Below are 9,327 nucleotides of genomic sequence, written 5' to 3' on the forward strand. Positions count from 1 at the left end.
GGGAACAGTAACAATTCCCAGATCCTCTAAGGCAGAGGTAGCCAACACGGTGCCCGCAGGCACCTGATCGCCCGCAGGGACCACGCGAGTCGCCCGCAAGGCAAGTTCTAAAAATAGCACTAGTCACCATGGAGCTCCGTCTAAAAATTTTAATTGCTGTTCATTTTTTTATCAAAAATGCTTGCATTATTGTAGATTTTAAAATGACAATATTTCTTGTCGTTAAGAGAGTTGGGTACCCAGAGGCGCACGGCGGACAGCCAGGAAGAGGCTGCCGCACCGCACTGGGTTTTCAGGTTCCGAATGGCGGGTGCTTCCGTTGGCGCCGGACGCGCGCCACGAGCGCACCCCGTCGTCAGGTCCGTCAGTTCTCGGAACAGGCCGCGGGGCAACAACTCTTGGGTGGCGGAGGTAGAGGCAAGGCAACGCAATCCGACTGAAAAGGCCCAGACTAGAGGTTTGAACGCGGGCGCCCGAAGATACTAGTTTCTTCGTGGAGAAAAAGGTACCATTAGAAATGGTGTCGGTGACAACAAACGGGGCTCCCGCCATGACGGGCCGGCATGCAGGCTTCATTGCGCAATGTAAAGGTGACCCAGACTTCCCAACATGTCTACATTGCCACTGCATCATTCACCAGCAGGCGCTATGTGCAAAAGTGACCGGCTTCGATCATGTGATGACTCCTGTCGTGAAGATCATAAATGGCATCCGATCCAAAGCCAAACAACACAGGATATTCATAACTGATGATTTCTATAAACATGGGACAGAGTTGATTTGTTGATCATGATTTGTTCAAAATTTTACAAAAGTGGTTAGTACAAGCGAGACATGATTTGAAGTGATTTTGACAGTTAATGATTTCATAAAAAATGTTAGAAGGATAATTTTTACAAAAATATAACGGGTGTGATTTTGAACCAAATGCTACAAATGTGCTTATTCATACAAAACTGTCAAGAAAGCTATTTACTAAAATATCAGAGATGTGATACCTCTGGCTTTCAAATGTTGAAACAGAATAACAGAAATAAATGTTTAAATATATCTGTGTTTCCTACCATCATTGTTGTGGAAATCATTGTTAATAATTATTGTGAGGAATAATTAACATTGACATGTGATCAGACAGTGTCTTCACACATATTATTATTATTAAAAGGTGATCTGTGCAACTTTGTTATTCAGGAAGTTTGTATCAAACAAGTAGCCCTTCGTACTACTCGGTACCCTTGAAGTAGCTCTCAGTTTCAAAAAGGTTGGTGACCCCTGCTCTAAGGCTTCCTGTTTTTATAATACTACCTGTCTCTTTGGTCGCAATTCCCATAGTTCACAGTGTTACCCTTAGCAGGTGCAGGAATAGATTGTAAGCAAAGTATTGGTATAAAAAAAATGAAAATTTCAAAGTGTCATGAGGTGCTACAGTGATTAAAAACTCTTTAAAACCGAACCCTGTTGCCGGCGACAGAAAGTGACGTCAGAATTCAACCGTGCATTTTATACCTGGGCCTTCACTGCTGTCCTGCAGCTGAAACACAGCTACGGTTATTATTTGTTTCGTGTAAAAATGAAGCTCAACACCTATAAATACACTAACTGCAGAGAATACGCCGAGAGTGCGTCTCCTCTCTGCTCTGACTGCAGCTGGGACTGCTGTGAGAGTAACCTGTGAGTGCTTTGGGGCGGCTCACGGCCGCACTCGCTGCTCGTTCACGGCAGTAACTGTAGCACGGTACACAGGCGCAGCAGTCCCAGCTGCAGTCAGAGCAGAGAGGAGACGAACTCTATCTATAGGTGTTGGCTTAATTTTGACACGAAACAAATAATAACCGTAGCTGTGTTTCAGCTGCAGGACAGCAGTGAAGGCCCAGATATAAAATGCACGGCCCGCTATAGGTATAATGTAATAAATTCAGCGCATAGTGTAGTGTCTGCCATATGAATAGAATAACATGTTAACTATAAAAAGTGATGAACCTTGTAAAAGTTTAATATCTAAATAGCCTATTTAGAGCTCCGACATGTTGAAAACTGGTATGCTGAGAGTCGAAAAGTACAAATAATTAATTTCTAGTAATTAATTTCTTGGTGACACTTATTACTACTATGCTCAGTGCTGTGGAGCACTTCTGAATAGTGTAAAATGCATTGAAATTGTCACGGGGTGTGGTGGAGGACTCAAATGCAGACAAGACCAGAAGTAGAGTGAAGAAGGTATTTAATGAATAATGAAATCAGAACAGGAAACTTACAGGAATCCATGGACGAGACGAGACGAGGGGAAAAATCCAGCAGGACGAGGCAGGGCAGGCAGACGGGGAAACCAGGAACAGGACGAGCCAAACGGTTCAGGTAGACATGGCAATGATCTGGCATGGAGTGACTGAGAGGCAGGGGTTTAAATAGTGGCTGGATAGAGGCAGGTGAGGGGAGTTGGGCTGATGAGGAGGGAGGCTGACAGGTGAGTGAGGTGAGTGAGAAATGAAGAGACAGGAGAGAAGGGGCAGAGCTGTGACAGAAATAATCTTAATTTTATTTTAAAAAAAATATTTATTGATGTATTGACAGACTAGTAAGTGTTAAAGATACAAAATGAAAGAAACCAATAAATACTTACTCAAAACAACATCTTTCAAACCAAGGGTCTCAAAGTCTGTTTTTCCATTCACCCCCCTCCAATTGATTGTCTTTGCCAATGTGTTCGACATCATCTTGCCAAGGACTCTCCAGACTCCTTAATGGTCAACCCCCCAACAAGGCTAAAATAGGTGACCTGAAAGACAACATTGAAGAAAGAGGCAATCCCCCAAAACAATTAAGTATGATAAATTACGATGGTGTCAGTGAATGATTTTCTTACATCTATCTAAATAATAATAAAAAACATTAACTAATAACGCAGGGCACATGGACAAAAATACATTTTTGGGAATGATATTAACACAGAGGAACTCCGGTATATATAACATCCAAGAATTCCACATCTGTCACATAAACTTGGTAAGATTTGACAAAAGTAGAGTAATATTGGTTTATAGTTTATCTCCACGTATATGTAGTTTTTGTAAAGGTCAGTATAGTCATGTTGGAATACTAAAATAAGTCACAAACTAAAGGGTCAAATTTAAAAGGGTCAGTGGCAAGCCTCGATAGTAGTAGTCATGAAAGAAGACATATACTTCATAGTCTCATAAAGTCTCGACATGCAAAATGTTAGTCTACCAATTTCTCTTTAAAATCTGTATCCACAGATATGTTTGTCTCCACCTGACGAAGGTCTTCCAGAGTACACAGTGGTCACTACACTGCGCTGGTCTGGCTCTACAGCTGCAGCAGTATAACTTGTTGCTGCTTGATTTCCAGCTGTGTCAGGATCTCACGAAGGATTGCTAAAAAATAGATCCTAACACAAACTGATATGCGCTCGTTTATTTTTAGATACGGCACAACATAGTTTGGTTTTTTTATATTAAGTATGTGTCCCAAACCAATTACCGCCAACTCTGTTGTGTGTGTGTGTTGTGGTACACTTGTTTAAGTGAGTTCAGCACCATCTACTGGTCCTTTTTTTGTTGCAGTCAAAGGATGTAGTGATTTAATTTTCATGTAACCTTTTTTGAATGGAAAGAAAATGATTAGTCGAGAAAACCTCGTAAAGCAAGTCATCTTTAATCCTACACCTTGGGTCCTCAAGCTAGCCAAATAGTGTTAGTCAATTCATGCATAATAGAAACCAACATGTAGGACAGAATAATTTGATTTACCATTTATTTACTTGTATCTTTTCTGTCAAATATGTTTGTGGTGTCACTGAAGATGCAGCTAAATGATGATAACACTTACGTTCACATGAAGGCTGGAAAGATGTCATCAGATGTCATCAGACTTGGGGCCGACAGGGAATGTGGCACACTCCGTCTCCTGGCTGTCATTTGTGCTGGTACAAGGTCAGAAGGAGGGTTTAGGCAGAGATAATGCTCATAGAGAGAATGATTGTGGAAGGTGTTGTACTCAGTGGAAAGTGAAAATAATAAATAATGCACATAAGCAGAATTATATTGTGAAGTTGAAATACACGTATATTTTCAATCCACTATCCAGAAAAAAAAGCTCAATGAGAGTGGTTGTGATTGGTTGCTTTGCTAAGATGTGATGTTTTGTAGGCACCCAGATAACACACTTATAAAAAAGATTTAATGAACTGAAAATGAATATTTTCTTACCTAAACTTGTTTAGTTATACTTGATTATTTAGGTCAAAGACAGCATTATTTAATAAGTGCTTGTAGTCTTGGTTTCATTTGAGTTTGTAGTAAATAAAGTTTGCCTTGTTTTTTGGTGATTTTTCTCCTCACATTGTAAACCATTACGAATACAATATTGTTTTTTGGTATTTAGAATAGTCAGAATCACTATATTCATCAAAGTGATTTCATCAATTTGCTCATCTTTAATACTTACGACTGAAAGCAGGCTGATGAGACCTGTAGGTTGGAGTCTCTCCCATAGGACTTGAAGGTGCGGACAGGGAAGGTGGAGGAATAATGTTTGGGGCAGCGGGCAGTGCGGTTGGGCGTTTTTTCTTTCCTTTTGAGTTTTCTGGCTGCTCGTCACTTTCACTGACAGAGACGCAGCTTTTTGTGGTTCTGTTGAACAAAAGAACTTGTATAAGGAATGTTATGAATAACAAGAAGCTTTATATGAATTTAGTGTTTATCTAACCAGGGTGACTACAGGTATCACAGAGTTCACTATGTTTTAATACAAAAAATAATTAAATCAAAACTAAACTAACTTCGCAAAATTTAATTGTGTTCACTGCTACATAAACAAATAGTAGCTAAGACAAAAAAAAAACATCATTACTTGCAAAAGATGCACATTATATATATATTTACGTTTTCCTCCTTTTTAAATAAGCTGGGCGCTGGTCCACTTCATCCTCAGTTTGGAGGTCTGATGTCTGCAGGGCCTTTGGGAGGAGCAGTCGAGCCTCATTGTATGTACCTGTGAAGAGAAAATATATATTTGACGTCCAAATGGAAATACAAATACTTAAACCAGAAAAGGCATATTTTTCTGAGTTCATGTAATTTTGCTATACAAAATGTTATGTCAGATTCTTACCTTCAGTTGCCCTGATTCGTATGGTGAAGCTTTCCCATGAAACACCAGGGGGTCAGCTTTCATTACAGCCTTGTCGCATCTTTGTCTCTCTTTGTAAGGAGGCCAAACAGCTCTCTCATTTGTCACCCATTGGTCAGGAACAACTTCTGTGTCCCCAGTGTCAGTAAACTCCACTAGGTGGTACATTTTCTGTTAATTAAAAATAAATGTTTCAAATTCTATTAACTATAAGACAACTCGTCACACCATGCAGGACTCAATGTTAAGGACTCTTTCTAATTGCCCATCTCAAATATACTGAAACACATACAGAAACAAGGAAAAATTTGATAGTAATCTGCATGACAAATAATTGGTCTTAATAATCATACACCTAGTGATCAATTAGACCCAGACAGACAGAATCACTAGAGGTTTCCACTGTACCATGAAACTCAATATCCTTAACAGGTGAGTTACAACCAGTTACAACAAATGATGTAATGGCATTCTTACATATTTGTTCTTGAATGGAAGAAGTACATATTTTGAAACACTATCATCCACCTTCACACATTTTAGATCCTGAGACAAGTAATCAAGAAGGAACACCTCTATCTCTGGCTGGACTTTATTGGATAGTCAAAGAAGTTGGAAGACTCATTATACACCAAACACGGATCCCCCTCAACCACAATTATATTTCTGACTATGCCTATTTTGCCATTAATCCTGATGCAGTTTTCACCAGTGCATAACTTGACACAAAACTCTGGAAGATTTATTTCTTTGTACTGCGCGACTGGATATACAGCTCTGGAAAAAATTAAGAGACCACTTCAAAATTATCAGTTTCTCTCGCTTTACTATTTATTGGTTTGAGTAAAAAAAATAATTTTGTTTTATTCTATAAACTACTGACATTTCTCCCAAATTTCAAATACAAATATTGTCATTTAGAGCAGAGGTCTTCAACAGGGGGTCTGCAACATTTTTGGTTGATTAGACCCATTCACACATTCAGCCACTCTTCTTACTACAAGCTTATGGCAATCAGAGTGAACAGTATATTACTCAGTTTTTTCTGCAAGTGGACATTTTGAGTTTTTGTTCTGCTGAAAATGAGACCAGGCTTCGAAATAACATTAAAGGACATTTTTATCAACTTTGTTTATGCTGTAAATGTACCAAATTAGAAGGAATCATCTTAATGTCATTCTCCATTTATTTGTCACTCCCCATATCTTTAGGAATGAGGGCTGTGGGTTGATTGGGTAAAGGTTTGAAGATGTTCATCATGCCTGACCTTTCCTCTGTGCTGGATTGGATGAGGGAAGAGGAGGTAGACGTCTTGAGGTAGGAGATTCTTCCTGTTAGTCTCGGCCAGCCTCTCTCCTCTGTCCAAAAGCTTATCTGCAATAAAGAAGCTATCAGTGACACCTTGACACCACTGTTACAACTCCCTCAGCCCTGCAACAGACAGCATCAGACCTACAGAGTAGAAGGAATGGGGGAGAGGGGGGTTGGAGCAGAGGGATGAGAAGAAGGAGAATCCCAGGCTTATCACCAGCGCCAGGCTAGAGGCTAAGTGGAATGGTGTCGCCAGTACCACAATATGTATCCATTAGACAAATCCTACAGTCTGCATACTTACTTCCTCTGTTTTGATTATAGAATGTTTCAACAGCTAGTGCTAATCTATGATTGGTGAAAACACGTAAAAAAAATTGACCTCCAGTCCCAGCAGCCATCGTCTCCGAGTCGCAGCGACCGCCAGTCCCAGCAGCCGCCATCTCCGAGCCGCAGCGACCTCCAGTCCCAGCCGCCGCCGTCTCCGAGCCGCAGCGACCTCCAGTTCCAGCCGTCTCCGAGCCGCAGCGACCTCCAGCTGCCGCCGTCTCCGAACCGCAGCGACCTCCAGCTGCCGCCGTCTCCGAACCGCAGCGACCTCCAGCCGCCGCCGTCTCCGAGCCGCAGCGACCTCCAGTCCCAGCCACCGCTGTCTCCGAGTCGCAGCGACCTCCAGTTCCAGCCGTCTCCGAGCCGCAGCGACCTCCAGCCGCTGCCGTCTCCGAACCGCAGCGACCTCCAGTCCCAGCCGCCGCCGTCTCCGAGCTGCAGCAACCTCCAGTCCCAGCCGCCTCCGCAACCTCCAGTCCCTGCCGCTGCCGCCTCCGCGCTGCAACGACCTCCAGCCCCTTACCCCGCTGGGTCATCAGTCCATCCCCCTGAGCCCCAGTCTATGGACTCCTGTTACCCGGAGCCCCATCTCCAAGAGTCAGAGACCTCTTCCCCCGTCTGATCTCCAGTCTCTAAAGCCCTGTTCCCCGTCTGATCTCCAGCCTCTAGAGACCTGTTCCCCGTCTGATCTCCAGCCTCTAGAGACCTGTTCCCCTCTTGATCCCCAGCCTCTAGAGTTCAGTTCCCCTCTTGATCCCCAGCCTCTAGAGTTCAGTTCCCCTCTTGATCCCCAGCCTCTAGAGTTCCGTCCTCCTGACCCCCAGTCTCTAGTGTTCCGTCCTCCGGGCCCCCAGTCTCTAGAGTTCCGTCCTCCGGGCCCCCAGTCTGGCAGTCCGGCCGTCCCTCCTCCGGACCCCCTCCACCCACCCGGTTGTGGACTCTGACTCTCGGCCTCGGAGGATTTCCCCCCTCGTCTCTCGTCTCGTCCTTGGATTCCCTGTTGTGTTCCGCTAAAGATTCCTGTTTTGTTCGTGACTCATTAAAACCCTTTCTCACTGCATCTGACTGTCTGCGTTTGAGTCCTCCATCATGCCCCGTGACAACTCTGAAGTTTTTTCCCCAATAGTCAGAATCACTGTAAGTGCTACTGGCATTGAGTAATATAAGTTTAAACACACTGAAGTAGAAGGTTTTTATTTCCGCCTGAATATTTTTTTGCAAACAGATGCCTGCAGATGACTATAGCTGGGACTTATTAGCTGGAAAACACAATGGGGCCACAGCATGACACCTTACCTAGTCCAAGTTAAAATTTGATAACAATACCACTGAAAATGAATATTTTACACATGTTTTACTAAGGGTATGTCTAGGCGCTTTCCAAAAATAGACATTTGGAGACCCATGGTAACATACCTAGGCTGTGTAAAAATGTGTTTTCATAATTCAAACTAAAGCTTATTTTGGTCTAAATACAGTAATATATAAGTTATTTCGCCACTATTCACTTTCCTAAAGTCTCCAAAACTCAGTCGTCAGAACGATCGGTTGCAATTGGCTCGAGTTTTACACGAAAGAAGAGGGGCAGGCACTTTCCTTCAACGCGGACTCTCGTTGGCTATTGTAGGCTGTGGAAAGAACATGGAAGGTCCTAATAGGTCAAATGAGGTGTCAAACGAAAGGTCAGAGTGCAGCCGCCATTTTGAGACAGATTTACATGCGAACTGAAGTTACGTTAGAAAATACATAGATCTTTAGGCATATCTGCCGGCTAATTTGAAATGATGCAACAGCAGTCCGTGGGTATTTATGGACGTAATAATGTGTTTTGGACTAAATATTTGACTGGATTAGATCGGATTAGATCGTCTGGACCTAGGGATTTTTATCGGTGAGTGGCCTCGATTTTGTAAATATTTGTTTGTGGGTTGGTGGTCTGACAGAGGCGTTGATTGTACCTGCTGTTGTGATTGTATCTTGAAATGGTTTGCATAAACCGAATCACAAGAATCTTAGCTTTCCAAAGACATGTCGCACCAGTATCTACCTATAAATAGCAGTTGTGTACATGACACATCCGCAGGCCGTCGGAGTGTTAACAGGTTAAAACCATTTCTATCACTAAATTTTTAGATCTATGATATCCAGCTCTACATTGACATTAATAGTGATATTATTATTATTATAAGGTACCCTCTGTATGAGACGGACCAGGCTTTCAAGTAACTATAATGTAAACCAGTGGCAGGCCGTGCATTTTATACCTGGGCCTTCACTGCTGTCCTGCAGCTGAAACACAGCTACGGTTATTATTTGTTTCCTGCAAAAATGAAGCTCAACATCTATAGAGAGAGTGCGTCTCCTCTCTGCTCTGACTGCAGCAGGGACTGCTGCGCCAGGCTTCTGTGAGAGTACCCGCCTGTGTGTGCTTTGGGGTGGCGGTGGAGCGGCTCACGGCAGCACCCGCTGCTCGTTCACGAGAGTGCAGAACGTACGTGCTTTAACGTCAGAAAACTCTCCAATAACACCAGAACAAGT

The sequence above is a fragment of the Anarhichas minor genome, unplaced genomic scaffold (genome assembly GCF_050575085.1).
Source record: "Anarhichas minor isolate MPS153535 unplaced genomic scaffold, ASM5057508v1 ptg000032l, whole genome shotgun sequence".
In the NCBI taxonomy this organism is placed as follows: domain Eukaryota; kingdom Metazoa; phylum Chordata; class Actinopteri; order Perciformes; family Anarhichadidae; genus Anarhichas; species Anarhichas minor.